General features: G+C 41.8%; 1 protein-coding gene across 1 annotated transcript in view; it reads right to left on the reverse strand.

Moving 5' to 3' along the window:
* Positions 1-26144, reverse strand: part of LOC122805328 (platelet-derived growth factor receptor-like protein) — a 208052-nt gene that overhangs the window by 137450 nt on the left and 44458 nt on the right. The gene's annotated exons all lie outside the window — the stretch shown is intronic.

The following is a 26144-nucleotide window of genomic DNA, read 5'->3' on the forward strand; positions in this document are numbered from 1 at the left end:
CAGTTTCACTGGAAGGTGGTGCAGGACCAATGGTAGAGGAAGTCCTGGGGTGGGTCCTGGATGTTCTGTAGCCTGGTGCCACAGCCAGATGAGGTGGGAGAGGTGGGTCCGCTGGGACCGTCTTCCCAAACGTGCTATGGTGTTGCAGTTTTAAAACATGTGGGTTAGTAATAGTCAACACAATCCAGGATTAGTTATAACAGCATGCATAGATATTCCCATTAACCCAAAACACCAGATTTGGAACAGTTGTATAGCAAACAGAATACATGCATATGTGGAACCGCAGTGGTCATTTCAATGGCATGCAGGTTACATTTATAGCAACAGGCCACCAATGATAGTATTTCAACATGGAACATTAATAGAAACACATTTCAATATTTATTGAACAATAGGACATATGTCCAAACAGAAGGTTTGGTGTAAACATACCCATTGATTTTTTGTATTTAGATTGTTGCAGATATGGTGGGGGGATGTCAATTAACTTATATATCCTTGTAGTTCTCACAACTTTAATGATCACTGCTCTAATCATTAAGGTGCAGGTATTATTACAATACCCCATGGCCTTGGTTTGGCCAGTGGTATGTTTGTAAACAGTGTATACTTCAACTATCTTATAGCTAAATTCTACATCTCTTACCTGGTATACCTGTGGAGGGAATGTTTATTAACACTACCTGACTGTTTCTACACATATTTCCAGATTTCGAGTTAATATTATGCACATACCTCTAAGTCTCTTAATGCACACACTCTGGTCAAAACTTGACAACATGGGGGTACAACTAGGGACGTATTTTGAATATTTCTCTCATAAACCAGGAGGGCTGATAGAGTGACAGGATTTGTTTTCATATACATTTTCTGAAGGTTTTCAGGTCTGAAATTCAAACGTATGCCATTATTTGCCGAGTCCAAATCTGATATCATCCCACTGATTTGCCACAGGGATAGAGGAACAGGCAGAAAATATTAGCCAATTATCTGGACATTCGGAAATAATATGTACAGTTGAGAGGCATGATTATGCATACAGCTCACTACCACTCCCAGGATTCAAACTTTCGCTGTGTCTGACAAAAATACAACAATTTAAGTGTCAGCAGAGTGTGCTGTTTGAATATTGCTGTCTATCTCTTCAGTGTTTTCTGTCTAAGTCTCTCGTGGTTGTACCTTCTAATTACAACAGTTACATACAGACATCCCTAGACATATTTTTATGTAGCACAGTGTGAGAAACAGTGGTTGACACAACAGTACTATTCTAATAGCAGATGTTACTGAATGCTACATGTCATCCATACAATACCAGAGTAAACACTACCAGTCCAGGATTTCAATCTTTATTGGCAGGCACAGTTTACTTATCTGACAAACCTATGGAGGGAATGTTTGTTAACACTACTTGACTGTTTCCACACATATTCCCAGATTCCAAGTTAATATTATGCACATACCTCTCACTCTCTTAATGCACACACTCTGGTCAAAGCTTGACAACATGGGTTAGAAATAGGGACATATTTTGAATATTGCTCTCATATACCTGGAGAGTTGCCAGAGTGACAGGTTTGTTTTCATATACATTTTCTGAATGTTTTGAGGTCTGAAAATCAGATGTATGTCATTATTTGCTGACTAAAATTTTGAGATCATCCCACTGGTTTGCCAGAGGGGCAGGGTAACAGGCAGAAAATATGGGTCAATTATCTGGGCATTCTGAACAAATGTGTACAGTTGAGAGGTATGATTATGCATACAGCTTACTACCACTCCCATGATTCAAACCATGACTGTGTCTGATAAAGATACAACAATTTAAGTTTCAGCAGAGTGTGCTGTTTGGATATTGCTGTCTATTTCTTTAGTGTTTTCTGTCTACGTCTCTCTCAGTTGTACTATCTGACCTTGTAATTACAACAATCTTATGCAGACATTCCTAGACATTTTTATTATGTAGCACAGTGTGGGTAACAGTGGTTAATACAACATTACTATTCAGAGAATGCAACACTAAAAATGCCATACAATACCAGAGTATACACAACCAGCCCAGGATTTAGAGCTTTATTGCCAGGCAGTTACAGTTTTATTTAAATATGACCTATATGGGACTATTACTGTCATATTGTCTGGTTTATTCAGTACAACCCATACACAAAACAGTTGTTATACTGGCAGGTGATTTTCTACTACTTTTATATTTATTTGGTATGACTACTACAAGCAGGATTGTTACTCACCAGCCTCCTGATGCAGCCTTTGCAGCCTACTCGCATAGGCTTCCTGATTCACAGCCCATTCAGCTGCAGCTGTAAGGGAAATAGAGAAATATTTAGCCATACCTATCTATCATATACAAAGGCTGGACATTATTAAATAGTTACTGGTATGAGTACTTACACATTGCTGGGACATCACCCCTCTGCCTTGATTCTTGGACCCACTGGTTGAAGAGCTCCCTCTTCCTCTGTTTCAAGTCAACATAGTGGTGTCTGACCTGCTCATCAGTCCAAGGGATACCAGTGGCACTGGTGAGGTTATGGGTGAGATGGTCCCAGGCTTCCACTTTATATTGGGAGCCTTGGTACTGGCTCTGCAGCAGTCTCTTGTCATGTTTTTTTACCAGGAGTCCTACCATGACTTTGGACTCCTGTATGCCCCAGCACTGCACATAGATGCACATTCCCTCTCCAACTCCAGCCATTCTGCCTACAGTGGGAAGCTGCAACCACTTATGAGCTGTACTCCTGCTTGTGGGGTTTAAATACAGCTGATTTCCCGCCCTTTAACATGACTGGACGATTTTGAATATGTTGAGCTAAGCTAAGTTATGGGCAAACCTAATTAGCTAAGGTTGTCATTGCTTAAAGGGTCAGGTTCAGCACTGCTTACTGATGGGCAAATCCATTTAGCGTAGCAGTCATATTTACACAATGCTTACATCTTGTAAGCAGAGCTGTGCAATGCTTAGCATTGCTTATTTTTCATTTTATAGACTATCTGCTGTATGGCACTGATTCATCATTCATTACATATTATATATTTGTTTACTGTCCCTGACATCCCTCAATGTGCTTTCATTACATTTATTCATGTCTGACTATAATGTATGGGGCACTTGTGTTTATATGGGGATTTCACAACTTTGTTAAACTGACATCTCACATCTGGATGCAATGCAGTACTCTGGTTAACAAATATATGTTATTTAGTAGATAATACTACAAAAAAATGTTTATGTACTGCTTTCACATGTAAAATGTGAATTGGTTACAGTGGGGATTGAACCGGGAATGGCTGCTCACAAAGTGTAAGCTGGACTAAGAGTAGCTAAGCAACGGGCACACCCATGCATCTACGCTTAAACTTTATTGCATTTATTAAAAAAAAAAAGTTTTGTTGTGTTATTTTATCTATACCCTTCAGAATATCCCTGCTAATGCTAAACCTGTAATTTTATCAGCTTTCTGCTTCATGGGACATTTGTTCCTTTTGGCTTTGTCCATGTTACTTGTTCACATGAACTAATACTTTGATAGTAGTCCATTGAACAGTGAGGTTGTTATAACAGAATGGGGAACATAGGTTGACAGTGAGTAGGTTGGGAGGTGTGCGCTATGTGCTTATGCTGCCTGTATTATCCTAATAACTTTTGGCTTGGTTAGGGATGATTGTCCCTTTTGCCTTTGACCACTTTTGTTTTCCTGATGGGTTGGGGATGTTATGAGTATTCTCGCTCATTTCTAATTGCCAAAAGGCAATTCTGGAGTGCAGGGGCATGTGTACTGTGAGAGCTCTGCTCTCAGACACACCCCCTGCACCCGTACACAGCTCTGTGATCATTTAACAGCACAAGCAGTACTCCTTCATGAATATGCAAGGCCCGCTGCTGTGCTGTATGAGAATGGTCCCTGCCATGCTTGCTGAATTCCAGGGTATGTCTATATACAACACATGAATGTTTCCACAGAGCTTTCTCACTATTGTCGTATGCCTCTATTGCATGATATGTTTTAAAAACAAGAGCAGGTCCTAGAGCTCAGATGATGTAGTGGTATGTTCTCTGACTCTAGTGTATAGGGTCCTGGGTTCAAGACTTGGCATAGCTGATTATTTTGTTACTGGGCAGAACAAGGGCTGTTGGGTACACAGTAATAGCATACCACTGTTTACTGCCACTTAGTGATGTCCCTCACCTTAATAGTACCTTAGGACAAGTATCACCCCATAACCTCTGTGGCATGTCCGATAAATGAATAATAATGTAATAGCAACAAATAGATGGGTGGGAGTTGTCATCACAGCCCTGGCAAATGTAAAAGTGTGTGTGTGTGTGTGTGTGTGTGTGTGTGTGTGTGTGTGTGTGTGTGTGTGTGTGTGTGTGTGTGTAGATGTGTTTGTAGGTTAAAGAATTTGGGCCCATTCACACTCAGTACACTTCCCATTGCCCTACTTTAGCAGTCCTGAAGATGTCAGTCACCTTAGACATGCCTTTCAGTAGTTCTAAGCCCTGTAAGCTCAGTTGTGCATGTAGTAACTGTGTAACATTAGAGTTCAATACCCTAGTTAGGTAGAGGTTCAAACCTCAGTTATGCCAAGTGTGTGTGTGTGTGTGTGTGTGTGTGTGTGTGTGTGTGTGTGTGTGTGTAGAGCAAAGTGCTTTGTGATGTCTCTCACCTACTACAACACTCATTGCCATACTTTACAAGGGGTGGTGATATTCCTCACCTTAGAAGTACCTTGGGGCAATAGCCACTCTCTAAGCTCCGTGGCTCATGTAATAAAGGTGTAACCAAAAACTAGATAGGTAGGGTTCTAATCTCAGTGATGGCAAGTGTATGTTGGTATAATAACAGGATATATTGGGGGGGGGGTGAGTTTTGCTAATTTATTTTATTGATGTCCTACTATATGTCCCAATGTCCACATTACAAGGCCAACAACTGTCAAACACTGTAGGGGTAGGTGTAGACACTCTACAGCCCGAAAAGTGTTGTGCTATGTGCAATGACTATATAACAGTATGGTATAGGTAACATGATAGGTAGCCCTTCTAATCCTCACAGACCATACTCCACTCAGGAATCATACACACACATTTGGCTAGGCATCAAACCCCAGAGCAGTAGTTTCCTTGCAAACCGCCTCACAGATGGAAATCACAGTGTGAATGCAGTGAACCCCATGTCAAACTGCTGACCAGACATGAGTTGTGTCCCACAGGGTGTGTACCTGGGTCCTCTCATAGTTGTGATATACACCTCAGAGGTGCAGGCCAACACAAAGGCACCCTGGCTGACAATGTTTGCAGACAACTGTAAGGTGGGTGCTATCATTACTCACACATGAGATGTTGACATCATGCACAAAGGCCTCTCTGACACCTACAGAACCCCAGACATTACTTCAATGCCAGGAGATGTGCCACCATCCCCTTTGAAAACCCCATGGTTCCCATGAACTAATACTTTGATGGTAGTCCACTGAACAGTGAGGTTGTTATAACAGAATGGGGAACATAGGTTGACAGTGAGTTCTCTGTCGACCACAACAGTGCCACTGACATCAGAAAGTCCTTCCATGTGTTACATCTCCTGACTAAGGGTGTGTAATCCAGCAAGTAGCAGGAAATGGCCACCCTGTACCTTCCCCTCAGTAGGCCAATCAATGTGTACAGTGGCCTTTCACCATGTAACCCACTGGACACCTGCTACAGCTGTAAAAAGGATGCAAATATAACCCAAAAAGACAATCCCAGGTGTTACACACATGCCGTGTATGGACAGACTGCTATACCTCAAATGAATCCCTGTACCATACTGGGTACGTAGGTATGATCACTGCCTGAAGTACACAGCCATATCTTCCCAACTCCGGTGAGGAATGCGACATATGAGTATACCAATCTGTCCACACAACATGCACCAGAGACCTCAACCACACTTCCACACTACAAAGAACATGCTTGTGAGACAGGTTCACAACCCAGACACTGTCCATGGTATGGAATAAACATCACATACACGTGAATCAGTTCACATCACTGGCCATCCGCGATGCACGTCTGAATGAGTGGATGGGGAATAGAACACCCACCCCTGGGGATCACTCCAGTGACTATACTCATCAGCTACACTGGGGACTATTGTCAGGTGGCATGATGGCAGGGTATTCCCTTGGGCTGGCCTTGTACAGGCTTCATGGCTATTCACCTAGAACACACCTATGAATCTTTGATCCTATGGATCCAGTACTGGCAGGTGTGTGTGTGTGTGTGTGTGTGTGTGTGTGTGTGTGTGTGTGTGTGTGTGTGTGTGTGTGTGTGTGTGTGTGTGTGTGCAATGCTGTGTATATCACTGGTTGTCAGTGTGGAAAGTTGTATGTGACAGACTATTATGACTACTGTCACACCCACTACACCCACCATTGCCATTCCTCACAAGGGCATGTAATGTCCTTCACCTTACAGGTACCCTGTTAGACTCCTCACACTAATAGTTCCATGCCACTGGCCATAACTGCATAACACTGTGGTGCCACTACCTGATGAGCATCCCGTGTGTGTGTGTGTGTATGTGTGTGTGTGTGTGTGTGTGTGTGTGTGTGTGTGTGTGTGTGTGTGTGTGTGTGTGTGTGTGTGTGAGTGAATAGTAATCTCTGTGTGTTTGGTTGATGCAATATCCCTGGGGGTGTGGTTATCAGCAAATGGAGATGTGTTCAACCCACTACACTGACCATTCACCACTCTACAACAGAATATGTCAGTCACCACATACCTATACACAACACTCAGCCCTATAAGCTGTGAGGCATATGTAATCACTGTTATACATACCTTGGAAATCTGTGCAGATATAGCTGTACCTTGCCTATGACATGATTGATGTGTTATCACACTGCCATAGCCCTTGGACTTCCTGCAGGCCCACATACTGGTGACACACAGATGCCTAGAACACAAACAGAATACAGAATTTGAGAACACATTCACTCAACATTACTAATAGCAATAATGCATAATGGCCAACACTGTATACACACTCTGATGTGTACCCCTTATAAATGCCAGATGACAGCATCTTATACAACATTACCTAGCTACAATTTAGTAAGTTCACCCTGTGGATCAGACCCATGTTTGCATGTCTGTGCATTGATGGTATGGATGGCAGGGATCTGGCACAGGTTTCATCATATGCACAGGATGTTGTGCGGTTTTGCCAGAGGCCTAGGCTGCACCATTCGGTTGATATTATGTGTGTGCATTTGGGGTGTGGGAATGACATGGCCTGTGCAGGTGTGGTACATGTGTGTGGAGGTGACCTTTTACTGATTGTGATGTGTGTGTGTGTCTGCATGCACACAGTCACACCATTTGGATGCCCTACACTGATGTTTTATGGACAGCTGTGGGCTGTACATGGCACGGTGTACAATTCACCATGTCTGGCCATGGACAAGGGGAACTGGACCTGCCAGGGGTATGACTGGCTCCGCCAGGGGCAAGGCCCAAGGCAGTACTACTCCCCACTGGTGACTGATGTCTGCTGGAACCGTGACCCTGTTGGGACCAGCCAAGACCATGTACCCATGGCCTGCTGCATTGTGGCATGGACAACACACCGCTGTCAGTATTGCTGTTGTTACTGCCACTATGGGAGCATGATGGTACACGGCCATGTGGACCCCAGCTGATTGTGGTGCTGAGCTACAGCCATGTGGCTGCTGCCTCTCCTGTGCAAAACATTCAAGCACAGATATTCCATGGTGGAGGAGTGCCACAACCTCACCCAACCATCTATCCATGATCTCATTGCCCTCATGCCTGGCTGCTGCAATTTACTGGATACTGCCATGGACACCAGGGAGATGTTCTTCAACAAGCCTGTGCAGTTGTTTGGTGTGACATTCATTATGTGCCTATGCATCCATTACAGCTCAAAACATACGCCTGGTAATTGCTGCAGTGGCACTTGCTACATGGGCTGGAAGGGCAGCAATCCTCCCCCGACCACCCCAGCCCATCTGCCTGTGTGTGACCTCACCAGCATTCTGGCTATGGCTAGTGCCTGGCCAGAACTTGTCATAGTCTCCACACTTGCATGTCTTGTGCCAGCACCCAGCTCTCCTTCATTTGTGGCCACTGGTGATGGGAATGTGTGGGCATTGTGACTGTGTGTGGGGTTGGGGTTGACAAAGGTGGAATGCCAACCGGTAACACAGCTGCAACCCCTGACAACTCCACCTGTGCCCCACTATGGTTGTCATCATGGTCAGAGATGCCAAACAAGCTAACATCACTTATATAGCAGGAGGGACTGGGACCACCATGCCCACCTGTGAGTAAAAGACAACATATGTAGATTACTAATAGCATTATACAGCTTGCTATTATATACACACACACTCACACACAAACTCAAGGTGTGCCACAGGCATTACACAGACCTCACAATAGGCAGGAGGAGACCGTCATGACACACACTCAGACCAAAACAGACGCACTCTGGACAGGCCCTCAACATCATGCAGTGCATACCTTTCTACTTACTTTTACTACTAATTTACACCACTGGTATGTGTGAGTGTCTTTAGTAGGTGATGAGCCTTCACCTAGAACACACTACACCCATGTAGACATTAGTGCTGTTCACCTGTATAGCACTGTGGCAAGACCTACAGGACATAACTACAAACTGTACAGAGTTTTCAGGACTATATGGATATGTGGGTCATACTTCCTGTCTGCTGCTCATACCTCCTATGTTGGTTTGGTACATTACTGGTTTGACCACTGGATTGGTGACCCAACTTAATGTCATACTGTGATTTGTAGTTGTCATAACCTGCAGTACATGTATGTGAAAACAAAGGTGTTTACTTTGACAACTTCCCAAACTTACAGTGGATATAGTAAGTGTGCACACTCCTCTTAACATGCAAGGATTTTGTGACATGACATGAGACCACATTAATATTGCTAGGACATTTCCACCATTTTGTGTGACATGTAACCTGTGCACTCTGAATGAGAAACATACACATCAGATAGGGGTGGCATACCATAAATGATAATATTACAATAGCCAACTTGCAAGTGGGTGCCCACCCATAAACCAATACTTTGGTAAAGCCCCTTTTGATCTCATTACAGCATTCAGTCCTCTTGGGAAGGTGTTTCTCAGCATGGCACATCTTAACATGGCAATGTTTGCAAACTCTCTCTTGCCAAACACCTCCAGATCTGTCTGATTCCAAGGCCATCCCCTGTGCACAGCACTTGTCAGGTCAACATACAGACTGTGTTTCATATGTAGGTGGCCTCTGGCTTGACCACAGCAGACTGTTGATTGTGTTCTTGTGAAGTCATCCTTTTGTTCATTTGGATGAAGGGTGTGGCCCATTGTTGTGTGCAATGTTGAAATTCCTCTCCATCCACACCTATGTGGCAGACACCAGACAGATCATAGACATAAGGGACTGGTGTTTGAAACCGGTCATGATGCACTCTGAATATGCTACAACCCCAGTTCAAGCTGGTGGACAGCAAAGCCAAAGCAGGACACTACCATCACCCTGCTTCACTGTGTGGGTAGTGTTGTTCTGCTGTTATGCAGTGCTGTTATTGTGTCAGACTAACATGACCAAATTGTGGACAAAGAGAGTTTAACCTTGGTCTCATAACACCTTCACACATTTCCACACGTGTTTTGAAAGGTATACATTCATGTGTCTGAAACATTTCAGCAGTCGTGCATTTGTGCAAATTTAAATGTCGAATCAGAGCACTCCGAACATACCAAGATTTTGGAAATGGTAATCTCAAAAACGAGATTCAATTATTTTCAAAATCGAAAACTTTACATACAGTGCTATGCAGGGGGGCAAGCCATGGACCATGCAGGCATCATATTACACTGTGAATTGGGCCATTATATGTAGGAGTAGTGTGTGAGTGTCAAACATGCTGACAGTTTTGTTCACACACTCCTTATACTCTACTGCTCATGTGGATAGCCATGATATGACTGTAACTGTGGTGGCACTGCTTGTGGTTATGTACTTTCACACTGGTGTCTGTTTACCAGTGCTGTTACATCCCTGGTGTGCCTGATATATTTGCAATTACATGTGTATTCTCCCATAGCAAGATTGGTTTGGTGTTTTGTCAGGCTGCCTGTAGTTTGGACTTTGCTTGGTGACATGCCCAGCAGCTCAGTGTATTTTCCCTACTGTGATGTTATGTCCAGATATTTGTCAGATGTACTGTTGCCTGGCCCCCATAAGTGTTGTGTATTTCTGACAGATCAGTGGGATGATGTGATGATTAAGTCACTAACTACTGGGAAGTGATTGGGTTTGAACTTGTGCTATTCCACTCTATATATGTTAGAACAGACAGGAGGGTGTTACTGCATCAGCTGTGTCAGCTCATCTACTCCAGTATTTCATAGGTTCATAGGTTCATAGGTTGGTGGCTATCGGCCCTAGGACCTATACAAGCCTAGCCATAACAATTCCCTGAATATTTCTTCCCACAATATTTACTTCCCTGGACCCCTGTCTAGCAGGGCGACTGATGTGATCCCCAGGGTGAATTTCCCATCTCCCATCCAATCGTCAAGGTTCCTTTTGAAGAAGGCCAAGGAGGTGCTCTGCTTGACATGTATGGGCAGTCTATTCCAGAGTATGGGGAGTCTCTGGGTCAGGAACCTATCCCTCCAGCATGTTTTGTTCATTGTGATAACAAGGTTTAGATCCCTGGAGCATGTGGCTCTGAGGGATTGGGATTTTTTTAAGTGGAACATGTCCAACAGCTCAGGGTTTGACATGGCCTTGTATGTTAAGCAGAGATCATCTCTGAGTAGACGATATGCCACAGAGTATAGCTGGAGTTTTTTCAGATGGTCAGCATAGGGCATCTGCTTTAGGCCTGGGACTCTTTTAGTGAGGCATTTCTGTGGCCTTTCCAGCTGTTGCAGATGTCTTGTGAGGTACATACCAAACAGGGTGTTGTACTCTATAATGGGTCTAATGAGGGATGAGTACACTGGGACAATGACCTCCTTTCTTCTGGATGAAAAGCCCTTAGTGATGAGGTGTGCCACATACAAGGATTTCCTGACTGTTGTGGCGATGTGGTTATCGAAGGTGAGACCACTGTCCACCTGTGTCCCTAAGTTTCTCATCACACTTTCAGTGTTTAGTGTACTGCCGCCTATGTGGTAATGCATGGGTACATGTTTTTTTCCCAAAAGGGATAACTACATTTTTTGGCATTAAGCTTGAGCCCATGGCTCTGGCACCAAGCATCTGTTTCTGTAAGGCCCTTTTGTAGAATATACACATAATTTGGAGATTCAATAATGTCTCCCAGTTTGCAGTCATCTGTGAACTTTGTTAGCCAGAGTCCCTTAGTGTTGGCCTGTACTTCAGAGAAGTAGATGCCAAACAAGAGCGGTCCCAGGACTGAACCCTGAGGTACTCCACTTGTCACTTGTCTGGAGCTGGATTTGGAGTCGGCTGCTTTTACAGTCTGGGTTCTGTCAGTAAGCCAGTTAGCAACCCTTCGATTGATGTATGGATTTATGCCCAGCTTAGTAAGTTTATCTATGATTCCAGAGTGAGGGATGGTGTTGAAGGCCTTGGCAAGGTCCAGATAGGCTGTGTGGGCTGCCTTATCCTCATCCACAGCTCTGGAGACTGATTCAAAGAAGTCAGTCTGGTTCAGGAGACAAGATCGGCCCTTCATGAACCCAAACTGGGTGGGGTCCAGTGTTTGAAGGTTGCCAATGTCTTTGTTTCTATGTTCCATGATAATGCATTCCATGCCCTTGCAGATCAGGCTCATCAGACTGATGGGATAGTAGTTCCCAGGATCCAAGGTGGATCCCCTCTTGTGGAGTGGGATAACTGTAGCTGTGCGCCACTCAGTGGGCATGAAGCTTGAGGTGAGGCTGTGATTAAACATGACACTTAGGTGAGGTGTCAGTTCATTTTGTAGTTCATGTAGTACACAGCCTGGGATGTCATCTGGTCCCATGGATGCTGTATTCTTAGCTTTAGAGAGTGTGGTTTGTATCTGTGTGGCCGTGACTACCAGAATTTGGCAATCTTTTGGTATTGAGATGGGCCCTTTAGGGGGTGAGTGGGGGGTGAAGTAGGTACTAAATCGATCTGCCAGGATATTGGCAATATCCTTGGTATCAGTATATTTAATGCCATTCTGTTGTAGCTCAGAACAGATCTGAGCATTGCCATTTAGATTCTTGACATAACTATATAATGCCTTGTGATTGCTTTGGAATCTGGCAATTTTATTTTCGTGACTAGCTTTGGAGGATTTTATGAGGGATCTCAGCTTCTTACTGAGGCTCGCAAGAGAGTTTTTTGCATCCTGCGATTTTCCCTCTTTTCTGCAACAGTTTCTTTCTTCTGTTGTATAGTTTGTTTATGGCAGGGGACCACCAGATTGGCTTCCTTTTTTTTTTGGAGGAGAGTGTCTTGGTTCTATTTGGGATGGCCCGATTCATGCATGAGTGGATGTGCTCATACAGTGTCTTAGTGTAGGATTCAGCAGTCGAACATTCAGCTCCTGTCTGCATGGGTGTCATGAAAATTGTCACTTCTGACTTGAGTAGCATTTGAGAAATGTCCATATTTTCATTGTTTCCCCTTCCCCACCTTTGTCAAGCTAGGTAATGATTTGTTACACTAAGGGGTTCTGAGCATACCTCTTGTCCAGCCAGATTGTTTCAGACTGTCCAGATTTATTGCTTGTATTTCTGGTCTGTTCCACAGAATCATTATTGCCCATTTTTCTGGTACATCACTGTGATGATGTGAGAATTTCTGTCAGTAAATGCTGACATACATTTCAGTTTTGTAACACACATCCTTCTGCACATGTATGCTGACACAAACCCTGTTACTGTAGCAACATTCTACATTTAGAACTGCAGTACTTTCATTTTGTCCCTATTCTTGGCCTATTGTCCCCCCATTTGACAACCTTTGCAGTAACAGCTGATGAGGTATAGTGAGGAGGTATGACTGCACTACGTGTTATGAACATATCTCTCTCTCTCTCTATATATATATATATATATATATATATATATATATATATATATATATATATATATATATATATATATATATATATATATATATATATATATATATATATATATATATATATATATATATATATATATATATATATATATATATATATATTTATACATATACATACAGTGGATATAAAAAGTGTACACACCCCTGTTAAAGTGCCAGATTTTTGTCATATAAGAAATAAGACCACAATACATCATTTCAAATCTTTTCCCACCTTTAATGTGACCTATAACCTGTACAATTCAATTGAAAACAAATCTGTTAGGGGAAAAAAATATAAAAAATAAAAAATGTACAATATGTTGGTTGCATAAGTGTGCACACCCTTAAACTAATACTTTGTTGTATGTGCACACTCTTAAACTAATTATTTGTTGAATCACCTTTTGATTTAATTACAGCATTCAGTCTTCTTGGGTACACACCTGCCATCAATTAAAGAGACTCTGATTAACCCCAAATAAAGTTAAGCTGTCCTAGTAGGATTTTCCTCACATGTACTCAGTTGCCTACTACAGCAAAAATCATGGATTGCAGAGAGCTTCCAAAGCATCAAAGGGATCTCATTGTTGAAAGGTATCAGGCAGGAGAAGGGTACAAAAAATTTCCACAGCTTTGGCTATACCATGGAACACAGTGAAGACAGTCATCAAAAAGTGGAGAAAATATTGGACAACAGTGACGTTGCAAAGAACTGTATGTCCCTCCAAAATTGATGAAAAGGCAAGATGAAAACTGATCAGGGAGGCTGCCAAGAGACCTACAGCAACACTGAAGGAGCTGCAGGAATTTCTGGCAAGTATTGGCTGTGTACTACATGTGACAACAATCTCCCATATTCTCCATATATCTGGACTACGGGGTTGGGTTGCAAGATGGAAGCCTTTTCTTACACAGAAAAACATCTAGGCCCAGCTAAAATTTGCAGAACAATGCATAATCTCCCAAAAGCATGTGGGAAAATGTGTTATGGTCTGATGAGACCAAGGTTAAACTTTCTGGCCACAATTCCAAAAGGTACATTTGGTGCAAAAACAATACTTCGTATGACCAAAAGAACACCATTCCCACAGTGAAGCATGGTGGTGGCAGTATCATGCTTTGGGGTTGCTTTTTCCAGCTGGAACTGGGGCTTTAGTCAAGGTGGAGGGAATTATGAGCAGTTCCAAATACCAGTCACTTTTGGCCCAAAACCTTCAGGTGTCGGCTAGAAAGTTGAAGATGAAGAGGAATTTCACCTTTCAACATGACAATGACCCTAAGCATACATCCAAATCAACAAAAGAGTGGCTTCACCAGAAGAAAATTAAAGTTTTGGAATGGCCCAGCCAGAACCCAGACCTAAATCCAATAGAGAATCTGTGGGGTGACCTGAGAAGGGCTGTGCACAAGAGATGCCCTCACAATCTAACAGATTTGGAGCAGTTTTGCAAGGAAGAGTGGACAAATATTGGCAAGTCAAGATGTGCCAGGCTGATAGACTCCTACCCAAGAAGACTGAATGCTGTAATTCAATCAAAAGGTGCTTTAACAAAGTATTAGTTTAAGAGTGTGCACACACAATCAAGTATTAGTTTAAGGGTGTGCAATCAGCGTATTGTACATTTTTTATTTTTTATATTTTTCCCCTAACAGATTTGTTTTTCATTTGAATTGTACAGGTTATAGGTCACATTAAAGGTGGGAAAAGTTTTGAAATGATTTAGTGTTGGTCTCATTTTTTTATATCACAAAAACCTGGCATTTTAACAGGGGTGTGTACACTTCTTTTTATACCTACTGTGTGTGTATATATATATATATATATATATATATATATATATATATATATATGTATATCTAGATCTACTTCTTTCAGCTGCTTCCGTTAGGGGCCATCACAGCAGATCAACTGTTTCCATTTCTTCCTGTCCTGGTTCATGGTTCATGGTTTACTACTAAGCTAACTGCTCTTCTGAGCCATTTTAAGACTAGCCAATTATCCCTTGTGAGACTCAAACCCTGCACCTTGTGTTTGCAAGGCAAACACCTTAGCCATTAAGCCACCCTCCAAACCTCTACAGATTAGTACTAAGCTAGCTGCTCTTGAGAGCCATTTTAAGCTTAGCCAATTATCCTTTGTGAGACTCAAACCCTGCACCTTGTGTTTGTAAGGCAAACACCTTAACCATTAGGCCACCCTCCCAACCCATGTCCTCTGCATCTTGCTCTGTCACACCACCCACTTGCATGTCCTCTCTCACCACATCCATAAACCTTATCTTAGGTCTTCCTCTTTTCCTGCTGCCTGGCCACTTCATCCTTAGCATCTTTTTCCCAATATACTCTGCATCCCTCCTCAGCACATGTCCAGACCAATGTAATCTTGCCTCTCTGTCTTTGTCTCCAAACCTTCCAACCTGGGCTGACCCTCTAATATACTTATTCCTAATCTGGTCCATCCTTGTCACACCCAGTGCAAATCTTAACATCTTCAGTTCTGCCATGTCAAGCTCTGACTCCTGCCTTTTTGTCAATGCCACTGTCTCCAACCCATATAACATAGCCAGTCTCACTACCCTCTTGTAGACCTACCCCTTTCACTCTTACTGGTACTCGTCTGTCACAAATCACTCCTGACACACCTCTCCACCCACTCCATCCTGCCTGTACTCTGTTCTTCACCTTTCTTCCACACTCACCATTACTCTGAACTATTGATCCCAAGTATTTAAACTCATCCACCTTCACCACCTTTACTCCCTGCATCCTCACCATTCCTCTACCCTCCCTCTCATTCACACACATATATTCTGTCTTAGTCCTGCTGACCTTCATTCCTCTTATCTCTAGGGCATATCTCCACCTCTCCAGGGTCTTCCCCACCCGTTCTCTGCTCTCACTACAGATCAAAATGTCATCTGCAAACATCATAGTCCATGGGGACTCCTGTCTGATATAATCTGTTAACCTGTCTATCGCCATTGCAAATAAGAAAGGGCTCAGAGCTGATCCTTGATGTAATCCCACCTCCACCTTAAACACATCTTTCACTCCCACCGCAGACCTCACCGCTAACACAATACCCTTTACATATCCTGTACCACTCTTAAATACTTCTCTGACACTCCCGACTTCCTCATACAATACCACAACTCCTCTCTAGGCACCCTATCATATGCTTTCTCTAAGTCCACAAAGACACAATGCAACTCCTTCTGACTTTCCCTGTACTTCTTCATCAACACTCTCAGAGCAAACATCACATCTGTAGTGCTCTTTCCTGGCATGAAACCATACTGCTGATCACTAATCATCACCTCCCTTCTTTCCCTAGCTTCCACTACTCTTTCCCATAACTTCATGCTGTGACTGATCAATTTAATCCCTCTGTAGTTACTACAGCTCTGCACATCACACTTATTCTTAAAAAGCGGTACCAAAACACTTTTTCTCCATTCCTCAGGCATCCTCTCACTTTCCAAGATTTCATTAAACAATCTAGTTAAAAACTCCACTGCCATTTCACCAAAACACCTCCATACTTCCACAGGTATATCATCTGGACCAACAGCCTTTCCATTCTTCATCCTTTTCATAGCTATCCTTACTTCCTTCTTGCTAATCAACTGCACTTCATGATTCGCTATCCGCACATCATCCAACCTTCTCTCCCTCTCATTCTCTTCATTCATCAGCCCCTCAAAGTACTCTTTCCATCTGCTCAACACACTCTCCTCGCTTGTGAGTACATTTCCCTCATTATTCTTTATCACCCTTATCTTCTGCACATCTTTACTAACTCGGCCCCTCTGTCTAGCCAGTTGGTACAGGTCCTTTTCTCCCTCCTTAGTGTCCAACCTTTCATACAACTCTTCATACACCTTATCCTTAGCCTTCGACACCTCTCTCATTGCCATGCACCTCATCTCCTTATACTCTTGTCTACTTTCTTCATCTCTCTGACAATCTCACTTCTTCTTCGCCAACCTCTTTCTCTGTATACTTTCCTGTACTTCTTCATTCCACCACCAGGTCTCTTTGTCCTTCTTCCCCTTTCCAGATGTCACACCAAGCACCTTTCTAGCCATCTCTCTTACTAGCTCTGCTGTAGTTACCCAGCTATTTGGTAACTCTTCACTGCCACCCAGTGCCTGTCGTAACTCTTCCCTGAACTCCACCTCACAATTACCCTTTTTCAATTTCCACCATTTGATCCTTGGTGCTGCCCTCACACTCATCCTCCTCTTCTTGATCACCAATGTCATCCTACAAGCCACCATCCTATGCTGCCTAACTACACCTTCCCCTGCCACCACTTTACAGTCTCCAATCTCCTTCAGACTGGCCCTTCTACATAAGATATAATCCACCTGTGTGCAACTTCCTCCACTTTTGTATGTCACCCTATGCTCCTCTCTCTTGTTAAAATGCATATTCACCACAGCCATGTCCAGCCTTTTCGCAAAATCCACTACCATCTGACCTTATGCATTCCTTTGCTTAACACCATACCTATCCATCACTTCCTCATCCCCTCTGTTCCCTTCACCAACATGCCCATTGAAATCTGCTCCAATCACCACTCTCTCACCCTTGGGTACAGTCATCAGCACTTCATCCAACTCACTCCAAAATTTTTCTTTCTCATCCATTGCACACCCAACTTGTGGAGCATATGCACTAACAACATTCATCATTACACCATCAATTTCCAGCTTCATAAACATCACTCTATCCAACACTCTTTTCACCTCCAAAACACTCTTAGCATACTGTTCTTTCAGGATAACCCCTACTCCATTTCTCCTCCCATCCATACCATGTTAAAACAGTTTGAACCCACCTCCGATACACCTAGCCTTGCTCCCCTTCCATCTGGTCTCTTGCACACACAATATACCAACCTTCCTTCGGTCCATCATATCAGCTAGCTCTCTCCCTATACCAGTCATACTGCCAACATTCAAAGTTCTGACCCTCACTACCACAGTCCTAGCCTTTACCTACCTTCGGGCATGCCATCCCCTTCTTCTCCTCCTTCAGCCAACAGTAGCCCAATTTCCGCCAGCACCCTTTTGGCCAACAGTACTGGTGGCGGTCATTGTTAACCCGGGTCTCGACCGATCCGGTATGTATATCTGTACTGTTGTCCACATGTATGATTTGGAAAAATTTTACGCAGGATGCCCTTCTTGATGCAACCCTTCCCATTTATCTGGGCTTGGGACTGGCACAAAGAAATGCACTGGCTTGTGCATCCCCAGTGGCTGGGTTATATATATGTACATAATTCCTTTCTATATATCTACATCTATAGTTATACAAATATATATATGAATATATTCTACATATATTTGTTTCATATGTATATCTCGATATATGTGAAGTATATACTTTTTCATATTTATCTATTACCATACACATCTATATGTGTATATTTATATATACTAAACATGAATGATTCCACAGTGTTTTTCCCTACTATTCTATACCTGTACTGAAGGATATATTTGAAAAAGCAACAGCAGTTCTTACAGCTCAGATGGTGTAGTGGTACATTGCTCTAAATATGATGTGCAGGGTCCTGGGTTCAAGACTTTTCAGTGCTTATTATTTTGTTGCTGGGCAGAATACTGGCTGATGGAGACAGGGTGATTAAGGCAGTTTTAAGCAGTTGTAAGTGGGTTTGCGCCGTTTTGCATGATGGTAAGCGATTCCAATACATGGTTAACTGTACAGGTGCTTAATCTGTGTAGGCATCATTTAGCATCGTGCAAACTCGCTCAGCACCACTTACCGTTGTTTACTGCTACTTGCTCCTGCTTACCCCATGCTTATTTCTTTAAAAGAAAAGAAAAAAGGGGTGATAGGAAAGTGGTGAAAAAAGGGGCATGCAGAGAGAAAAACAAGATGAAACATGGCTAGGGATGTGCAGGACAGGAATAGGGAAGGTCCATAGCTGTCCATTTCATCTACAGCAACAGCAATTTGGACACTCAAACCCCTAACAGAGGGTTACACAGTATGTGTTGTCAAGTCAATTTGACCAGATTACATGTGTCCAGTGGACATGTGTGCGAAATAGACAGCTATGTATGGGGCATAATTTTTTTGGGGAACAGATTGCCCTTTTTTTTAAGGTGAGAATGGGATGTTGGGGAAGGATAGTAGGTATAATTGGGAAGGTAGGTTGGGTAGGAATACAGACAAGATAGACAAGACAGCAGACAGGGGTGGTATATGACACATGGGGTAAACACCTTGGATAGGGAGGGTGGTTGGGTATCGGATGCACATGAGCCCCCAAGTGGTTACAGTGGGACTGAGATCCCCACCCATGGGTAGTCACCATTGCACCATCACAGTCGCAAAGGTGGCTGTGCTGGGGGCTGAGCAGGAGGGGCAGGTTAACCCTCTAGATGCACCACACAGCCCTCAAGCTGGCATAGCTGACCTCCAAACTCCTTTTGGAGCTCACTACATACTTGACCCCAGACCTGTGAATGGGTGACTGTCCTTGCCCACTCCCCAGGGGGACGAGCCCCATCCCCTGAGGCAGTTCTGGGTGGTGCAGGACCAGCAGACAAGGAGGTCCCAGAGTGGGTCACAGACATGCTGGGGCCTGGTGCCATGGCCAGATGAAGCAGGACAGGTGGATCCGCCTGGATTGGCCTTCACAGACATGCTATGATGTTGAGGTTTTAGTAAATATTAGAATGGTTATAATATAAAAATATAATATGATATATAAATATTTAATATGGTTAGTCATGAACCACACATTTCATGATTAGTTATAACAGCATGCATGGGTGTTCCAATTGACCCCATATAACAAGTTTGGAACAGTTGCATAGCAAACAGAACACATGCATATATGGAACCACAGTGGACACCATAACAGCATGCAGGTTACACTGATAGCAACAGGTCACCAATGATAAAATTTAAACAGGGAACATACATTTCAAACATTTCAGAATTTTTGAACAATAGGGAACATGTCCCAAGATACCCATTGATTTATGTTTATAGATTATTGGTGCAGATATGGTGGGGGAGAGAAAAACATGCCAATTAACAACTAAATAGGCTTCAATTGCCACAACTGTAATAATCATTACTCTACTCATTACTCTTCAGGTATGAGTTCACTTTACATCTACCTATGGGCTTGGAGTTGGGCAGTGAGTATTGTACACAATGTATGAGTAGGACTTTCTTACAACACATACATAAGTTTTCTTACCTGTTACACCTGTGGAGGAAATGTCTGTTAACATTACCTGACTGTTTCTACCCATATTCACATAGGCACAGTTACATATGTGCACTTGTACTGTGTGTGTCTGTACTACTGCCATACTCTGCCTTGTTTCTATTGGTCACCCTGGGTGTTGGCAGCAATGACCATTAGCTGTGACAGCATGACACTTGAGGGACATATGTTGGAGGTGGACTACTTGGTGTATGTACTTCTCTTGCTGTCATTTGCAGCCTTGGGGCTGGACAGTGGGTGTTGTACACGGTGTATAAGTACAGACATCTTACAGCTAATATATAGCTTTTCTTACCTGTCAGAGCTTTGGAAGAAGTTTATTTTAACAATACCTGACTGTTTATACACATATTCACATATTTCTGGTTGACATTATGCATACAGCTTACTAGCACTCCTGGGATTCGAACCATGCCTGTTTGTGCAAAAAAAGTAAAACATGTTTGTGCTTCATCAGAGTGACCTATTGAGTAGCTGTTGTCATTTGTTTGACTGTTTTCTGCCTACTACTGTCTTGGTTGTACAATCTGACCTTGTAATTCTAACATTCATGTATTGCTGACAGGTCATATAGTGGCTATTCATACTTTTTGACATATGACACTTTGGGAAACAACGGTTAAAACAACATTACTCTTCAGAGATCAGATCTTGGTGCATAGAACATTTCATATACTTAATCTCCTTTTTTAACACTCCACAATCTTTGTTAGATGAGCCACATTTATTTAATTCTTTCAGAGTCATAGTTGCTGTGCAGAAAATATACACATTTATAGACTGATAGCACCAAATAGCAAAGTAAGAACAACAAGCTGGTATTTTCAGTTTTATTGACAACTACAGACACTTTTATTGATATATACCCTGTCAATCCGTTGTAATATGCTAATTTGTCATTTATTCAGTACCAATAATACACATTTTGAAATACTGACAGGTGACATTCTACCTCTTTCAATTTATTTGCCCAGAATACTGCAAGGTAGATTTGTACTCACCAGCCTCGTGATGCAGCCTTGACAACCTGCTGGCATGAGCATCCACATTTGCGGCCCTCTCATCTGCAGCTGTACAGGAGATAGAGAAACTTTTATGCATACCTAACCATCACATACACAGGCTGGACTTTTCATTAAACAGTACTTGATACTGATACTTACACATAGCTGGGACATTCTGTGTCCGAGTGTCTTGGATCCACTGGTCCAAGAGATCCCTCTTCCTATGCTTAAGGTCAGCAAAATGGTGCCAAACTTGCTCACCAGTCTGAGGGATGCCAGTAGCACTGGTGAGATCACATGCGAGATGGTCCCAGGCTCCCACTTTGTATTGGGAGCCCTGGTATTGGCCCTGCAGCAGTCTCACTTCATGTTTTTTTACAAGGAGTCCAACCATGACCCTGGACTCCTGAATGCCCCAGCGCTGCACCCAAAAACACAATCCCTCACCTACTCCAGCCATGGTGCCTACAGTGAAGAGCTACAATGGTTATGGGCTAAATTCCCACCTACGGGGTTTAAATAGGGCTGATTTCCCTTCCTTTGCTGTGATTGGACCATTTTAAATATGCTGAGCTAAGCTAAGCTACACGCAAACCCGTTTACCTAAGGCTGGCAGTGCTTAAAGGGGTATGTTGAGCAGTGCTTACCAATGGGCAAATCCGGTTAGCTGGGCTACTCATTACTTTTCATATTTTAGCAGTGCTTACACCTGGTAAGCATAGCTGTGCAATGGTTAACATTGTTCAAATTTCATTTTATAGACTATCAGCTTTATGGCATTGGTTCATCATTACTGACATATTATAATTTTATGTTTACCTTCTTTGATACCCCCCTGTGTGCTTTCATTGCATTTATTCTTGTGTTACTGTACTGTATGGGGCACTTGTGTTTTTATGGGGGTTTCACATCTTTTCTGGACTAACAACTCATTTTTATATTATTTACTACCTCATGTATTAAAACATATTACTTTTACTACTGCTTTCATATATAAAAAGGGAACAGACTACATTGGGGCTCAAACTGTAAATGCCTGCATGCAAAGCAGAAGCTCTAACCACTGCACTACTTCAGATTGCTTGTTTTATTCATATATTCCTATTTAGCTCCTTTGGATATTTAAGCTATGCTAAGCACAGCTGAGTGACATGCACACTCACTCAGCTACGCTTAAACTTTATTGTGGACAGACAAAAAAATTATTACATTTTGTTTTTTATTTTGTTTAATGTGGGGGCTGTGCTTATGTTTCAACACAATTAGAACATTGACAGGGTGACAGGATTGCATTAGCGTGTATTTTATAGAGGATATACAGTCATACCTCTCAACCTCTTAGAGCAAACAATCTGGACAAAACCTTACATGATGTGGGGACAACTAGGGACAGGTTTTAAATATTGCTCTTACAAACTTAAGTTGACTGAATAATAGGTTTTGCATTAGCATGTATTTTCTGATGGATGTGAGTCTTACACTCAAATGTTTTGTCTTTATTTGCTGACTTCTGTACAGTTGGAGGTATGCCGTAGACACTTACAGTACCAGAGGACATCCTCTCTGCTTTTCAATTGCCAAATGACAATTCTGGAGTGCAGGGGGCATGTGTATTGTGAGACCACTGCTCTTGGACATGGTCCCTGCAATCGCACACAGACCCATGTCCATAATAGAACATGGCAGTGTTCCTTCATGCATATGCAAGGCACGTTGCCGTGCTGCATTGAAACAATCACTTCTGTGCAAGAATAAACTATCCTTGCAAGGAAGTTTGTTGAATCTGGGGGAATGTTTGTGCCTCTGGATATGAAGGCCAAGTTTAAGGTTTTCATTAATTGTCATATGTAGGAGTTTGGCATAGGGAACTACTTCAAGTTCTATATTATTTTGGAAAATATTGAAATTAGTTTTGTAAAGACAGAGTAAGAGTTTGTTTATTTTGGGGGTAGAGTAATAATGAATAATTTGTGAGTCAAGATTCAATACAGGAGAAGACTTCTTGGGTTATTTGTTGAAGCTCTGTCAGGTTGTTTTAGGAGCAGATAATAGTTGAGTCATCTGCACAGAGCATTGGCAAGAACAGGCATGGAGATTATTGATAAAGATATTAAAAAAGGGGGCTGAAGATTCAGCCTTGAGAAATGCCAGTGTTGATAGAGGGGTAAGGTGAGACAGCCTTACCATTTGACACCTAGTAAATCATTTCATGGAGGAGGATGAGAGACCAATAGCAGTGAGCTGATGTAAGAGTTTAGAATGAGAAAGTATCAAATGCTTTGGACAAATCTAAAGAAAGGGAGGAGACATATTTGCCAACATCTCTGGCTTTTTTGATAGTATCCATAAAAGAATATAAGGCTGTAGTTGTACTATGGTCTGGACTAAAGCCATATTGAGTTTTGGTAAGTAGATTGTTACAGAGCAGAGTATTAATATGTTGTAAATGAAAACCCTTTTCTAATAGTTTGGATAGGGGATACAGGGTAACAATGGTATGATAGTTAGATACAAGAATCTACTTCTGTTTTAATTTTCCTTCTATCTGTACATGCCTGTTTTTGAGAGTTTACTTTTTCCATAGCTTCCTGATCCTTAATGACTGAAATGTCTTTAGAACTTAACATTTTCCTACACTTTTCACTTTCAGTACTCCCTACTCCCTCACATTTCTTGTGAGCATACTTAATCATTCTCCTTCCTCTGTTGTTGCCCTTTATCCTTTTGTATTGACACTTTCTGCAAGTCTCTGCACTGACATATGCTTGGTACTGATTTTCACCACAGAATTTTGTATCATTTTGCTTTTATTTCTTATGCTGACATTTCTTACTATTACAGTATCAGGTTTCTTATAAGGTATTTCTGGGCAAATTTCTGGTAATACATGGGATCCGTTTTGACATCTAATGATAACTAATTTCCGTTTTATAGGATTTAGGCTAATTAAATTGTATTGGTTTTGTTTTTGGATCTCGGTGAATTTATCAGTCTTTTTCTCCCCCATTCTTATTCTGGATGAACATATCAAGCTGTTACTTTTTCTTCCTCTTTTTAGGTACATTGTTCTGCCACACAGTATCCATAGATGGTACCAGGCTGTAGGTTACAGTTCACAGCTGCAAACCTCACATAGGCACTCATTTCTGCTCTAAATAAATGTTTCTTCTGATCTTTCATTGAGTCACATTGAAAATATGCCATGAATGGGCCATTCAATTACAGAAATCAAGAATCTTGAACTCATGATGATCCTCCAACTTGAGGAAATGGCTTTCAGATTTCCTCCTTTCAGGCTATCACCCTTTTATACAGCACTAATATCCTTTCAGGCTATCCTTTGACACAGCACTAATATCCTTTCAGGCTATCACCTTTTTATACAGCACTAATATCCTTTCGGGCTATTCCCATTCTATACAGCTCTAATAGGGAATTATTTTTTCCATTAATCTAACATGACTAATTATTGTGAGAAACTAGAAGACAGACATCATTTACAATTGAAAAGACATATTCCAAATTTTCTATTGAAAATATGTCACAGATTTAGAAGTATTTATATAGGGGACATTTTTCACACTGCATACCCAGTGTTGTGTTGTTAAGGACTGTGATCCTGTCATCATCAATTTGCAGCATAATGCTTGGAAAATGCATTGAAACCACACTTTCTCAAGTGCTGCAGATGTAAAAAGAAGGAAGATTCAGAATGTGGGGGTAAAGTTTTTGTGGATTTGGAATTTTAATGATGAAACTAAATATTTCAGCTTTAGCAATGGGACTGGGTATGCGATTATTTGTGAGTTAAGGCCAACTCCAAGTAATGGAATAGATTTACTGTTGTATATATGCATGTTGCTATATGCAATGTGTATCTTCAGCTAAATCAATTATCAACAAAGCACCAAATACAAAGGAATGATTAAAACATATAAGTAATAACTAAATATTGAATAGTGAAAACAATTAAAATCAACATGAATTGAAAGAAAGAAATGGTCATCATGTATCATTGAATCCATTCATGCATGAAGCCCCCTTCCCATCCTCACTAATGTATGCTAACCCTAATCTTACCCCTGCCGCTAACCCCAACCCTACACTCTACCTTAGAAAAATGTTTTCATAACACTATCACTAAAAATAAAAAAATGTGTCTGTATTTAGTGGTAGGGTTTTGGTTTACTGAATACAGATTGATAGATAGACAGACAGACAGCTATAAAACTCTGAGATCACTGTATCAAATAGCACGGGGAATAAACGGAGAAAACAAAACCATAATCTCAGAACTATTATACAGCCCTCCATTCACACATCATTTCTCACTCTTGTGAGTATTGCAGTTATAGTCTTGGAAATTTTAGATGACACCCTGGTGGAAAGGCAACAGTATGAAGTTTCAGTGAGGAATATAACAATAATAATATAACTGCATTTTCTTTTTGCTCTCCTTGATGTGGTTTATAATGACCACTGCCTTTCTGTTTCTATTTTCTTCAACAGTTGGCAGTTTTATACTTCACTCCACACTGGATAAATCCACACAAGTATGCTTAATCCATTCGATAATTGGAATGCAGTGGTCATAAACCACATCAGAAGAAAGAAAGAAAGGAAAGAGAAATAAAGACAAAGGGAAAAAGGAAGAGAGATGAATGCAGGTATATTACGTACTTGATGTTCCTGCTGTACTTACTCAGATGAAGTCAACTGATTGTAGCAAT

The sequence above is a fragment of the Protopterus annectens genome, chromosome 6.part1 (genome assembly GCF_019279795.1).
Source record: "Protopterus annectens isolate FY-2018-M chromosome 6.part1, PAN1.0, whole genome shotgun sequence".
Taxonomy (NCBI): domain Eukaryota; kingdom Metazoa; phylum Chordata; order Ceratodontiformes; family Protopteridae; genus Protopterus; species Protopterus annectens.